Raw genomic sequence first — 4,258 nt, 5'->3', positions numbered from 1 at the left:
AGCTGCTCGTGGAGGCTTTTGGCGAAGGCTTCCTGGAACCACCACCAGAATGTGACAGGGCTCACCACACACTATCAAAGCAGTTGAAGCTGAAGCCAGGAGAGGCAAACTACAGTGCAGAGGCTCCCCCATTTCCATCTACGAGGACTACGCGTCAGAGGTGGTGGAACAGCGCCAGAAATACTGGGGGTGATTTCAGAGCTTTACAACATGGGCTTCAAACCTGTGTTGCTATATCCTGCCAGGCTTTTCATCGTGATGAAGGACGGAGGGAGGAAGAGGCTCTATTTGGTCAATGAAGCCCTCCTAGCATGCACCTGTACAGAAGAGATCTGATGACTGTGGAGGACTGTTGATTTCACCGCGGACAAGCCGCTTTTTACGCTATCTGGATAACCGTAAGTTGATGTGATGCCAGCTGTAAAGCTGTGCTTAAACCAGAGTTTGTTTTTGGAGCACAGCATTAGTAGTTAGAGTCCTGACGGGTTGCTGATATTCTGTCTGTTAAAAGTCTGTCTAAATAGACATTTCTATGCAATGTTGATTTAAGATATGGTGTTTTCTGATATTTTTAGAATGTAGTTTTTTTTATCCTTTTTCTTGTGCCTGCTTACACTACTAGATTGGTCACAGATGTTATTGTTTTGTTCCCTTTTATGTTTTTTTTTTGGTTTGTGTTTGTTTTTTTTATTAATTTATTTTTCTCTCTTCCTCCACTACTACAGAATACGCCAGGTCACGCTGTGTCATTCTAACTTATCAATATTCTTTCTATGGCTTATGCTGTAAAGACAGGTACTGGAGTGTGTCCAATTTCCTGGAATACTAAGGGCATGAACAACACGATCAAAATCAGTAAGGTTACAGCACTTTAAGGGGGATGTGATGTTCCTGAAGGAAACAAATCTCAAATCAGCTGACATCCCACGTATTAAGAGGGCATGGATGAGCCACTTATTCTATTCAAAATTTACAGATAGAGTTAGAGGGCAGCTATCATCATTCATAAAAGGGTCCTGTTTGAGCCGACGAATGTAATCCTAGATACTGATGGCCGCTATGTCATAGTTTCGGGCACAATCCAGGACAGTCTGGTGATCTTTGTTTAGGTTTATACACCCACCTGAGACGATGAACAGCTTTTTACAAGGCTATTTGCAAAAATCCCACGCGCTGACAGTCACTGCATTATCAGCTACTAATACTTTAATAATCCCAGGGGAAATTGTTTTTGTTTCAAACTCCAGATATACCAACAACATATTTAACAACACAAATATTATACAGATAACATATATTTGTAAAAAAAAAACCAAAAAAACCAGTATATATATGTCTTCTGTTGAAGGAGCTCCTCGGCTGGCCAGGTGTGTTGTAGAGAGGGTGTGAGATATTGTCCAGGATAGACTGGAGCCTAGACAGCATCCTCCTCTCTTCCACGGTCATCAGGGTGTCCAGCTACTCCCCCACGACATCACCAGCTCTCCTGATCAGTTTGTTCAGTCTGTTAGTGCCTGCGACCTTCAGCCTACTGCCCCAGGATGTGACAGAAAAGAAGATAGCATTGGCCACAACAGACTCATAAAACATCCTCAGCATCGTCCAACAGATGTTAAAGGACCTAAGCCTCCTCAGGAAAAAGAGTCGACTTTGGCCCATTTTCAAATTCAAATTCAAATTCAAAAAACTTTATTTGTCCCTGGGGGGCAAAACAGCCATGGCGTTTCTAGCCCAGTTCAACTTATTATTGAAGTACATCCCTAGGTAATTATACTCCTCTACAGTGTCCACGGGGACTCCCCTGGATGGAGACAGGGTCACAGGTGTTTTCACCCTCCTCAGATCCACTATGAGCTCCTTTGTTTTAGTCACGTTGAGCTGTAGATGATTCAGCTCACTCCAAGTGACAAAGTTGCCCATAAAACAGTCCTGTATGCACTTTAATTCCCCTTCCCAATGCAGCCAACTATTGCAGTCATCAGAAAACTTCTGAAGGTGGCAGGACTGCAATAGTTGAAGTCTGAGGTGAAGTGGTTGAAGAGAAAGGGAGAGACGACAGTGCCCTGTGGGGCCCCAGTGTTGCTGACCACCCTGTCAGGCACACAGTTCTGTAGGCATACATACTGTGGTCTGCCGGTCAGATAATCCACAATCCATCACATGATGGGGGCCTCAACCTGCATCGCAGCCATCTTCTCACCCAGTAGAGCCAGACGGGTGGTGTTGAATGCACTGGAGAAGTCAAAGAGCATGACTCTCACAGTGCTCGCAGGCTTGTTCAGATGACTGTACACTCTGTTCAGCAGTTAGGTGGTGCAGTCTGGTAAGCGAACTGTAGTGGATCAGTGAAGGGCCTGACCATAGGCTTTTGCTGCTCCAGTACGAGTCTCTCCATGGTCTTCATGATGTGGGATGTAAGGGCCACCCATTTGTAGACCTGAGGGCCACTGGGATGCAGCGTCTTTGGCACAGACACAAGGCAGGACACCTTCCTCAGCACAGGTACTCTCTGGAGGTGCAGGTTCAGGCTGAAAACTTGACTCAGTACTCCACACAGCTGGGGGGCACAGGCTTTAAGCACCCTGGGGAATACGCCATCAGGGCCTGCTGCTTTGCCAGAGTGGAGTCTTGTCAGCTGTCTTCTCACCAGGTCAGGCTTGAAGGACACTGTAGAGGTGTCAGTTGGGATAGGGCTGAGGTCATAAGGTTGTGGAGGACATGATGTAGAGCAGGAGTTTTCTGGAACCCGGAACCCAGCTTTCTCCTATAATTATTTTTAGTCTCCCTGATTTTAAGTCTGAGAATGCCTTTTTTTGCCTTCTTCTCACCTCTTCACGATTGCAATCTCTGAATGCTTTCTTCTTTTCATTCAGGATGGCCTTAATGTCCATGGTGATACAAGGTTTATTGTTGGCGTAGCAGGTTACAGTCAGAGCTGGGACATTGCAGGCCACTCAAAAGTGTATGTAGTTTGTGATGCACTCAGTAAGCCCAGTCATGTTCTCCCCGTGCGGCTCACAAAGTGCAGGCCAGTCAGCCACTTCAAAGCAGCCCTGCAGTCTCTCATAATGCTCTTCATACCACCTCCTCACAGTCCTTATGGTCGTAGGCTTCCTCTTCACCAGAGGAACATAGCAGGGTTTAAGGTGAACCAGGCTATGATCTGACCTGCCCTGAGGGGGGAGGCAAGTGATGTATGCATATTAGCATGCATGGTTAAAGTCTCCTGACATGATGATGAAGGCACTGGGGTCTGGAGTCTGGAGACGGTAGGGTGTATGGTGCTGCAGGCAGATGTAGGGTTTGCAGAGGGAGGGATGTACAGAACAACGGTCATGACATGTGGGATCTCTCCAGGCAGACGATTTGGACAGCCAACGGCCAGCATTTCAACATCCGGGCTAAAGAGCTGTTCTTTAACGGTGATATGACCAGGATTACAGCATCTGCTGTTTACTAGAACGGCAAGCCCCCCTCCTTACCTCTTACCGCTCTGGGTGCAGTCCCGATCAGTCCGAATGGTGTGGAAGCCATCCACAGAGACTTTCTGGTCCCTTATGTCCCTGTGCAGCCATGTCACCGTGAAACACATCAAACTGCACTCCCGGTATTCCAGTTGTTCCTCTATTTTGTTGTACGGAGACCGTACATTACCCATAACGACAGAGGGGAGACACGGCTTAAATCTTCTCCTCTCCATAAGCCCGCCCCGTCTCGACCCTCCTCTATTGTCCCGACATTGCTTCCCACCTCTGCAGCCTTGGTGTGTTTTTCTCCAAAGTTCGAGTGGAATATCCGCTGGTCTGGCCGCTATGCCGGCCTGCATCAGCTGTATATCATAGGTGGGGACTTCAACCTGGTGCAGGACGTGACTCTCGACAGATATTCCCAAATTCTACACTATTCAAATCTGCACACACAGTAAAAACATTTGCATCACTGTAAGGAATTTCAGATCCTTGGATGTTTAGAAATCCCCATGGTAAAGCTTGCTCTTTTTTGTACACCACACATTCTCCCGACTTGACCCGACAGGATACATTTCCACGTTCACCATGGAGGTTCAGCTCACACTTACTGTATAATAAGTTTAAAGATTTTGTTCCGACTCAAATCTGCTCTTACATAAAGTTTAATGACACCCCTGATGTCAGCAGCGCCACACTCGTAGTGGCGCTAGATGCAGAGAAAGCCTCCGACCGGGTAGAGTGGGGCTTTTTATTTTCCATTTTGGAGAAATTTGGCTTTGATTCTAATT

Source organism: Echiichthys vipera (assembly GCF_963691815.1).
Source record: "Echiichthys vipera genome assembly, chromosome: 18".
Taxonomy (NCBI): Eukaryota; Metazoa; Chordata; class Actinopteri; order Perciformes; family Trachinidae; genus Echiichthys; species Echiichthys vipera.
The sequence above is the reverse complement of the archived record's forward strand: the minus strand, read 5'-3'. Positions refer to the sequence as shown.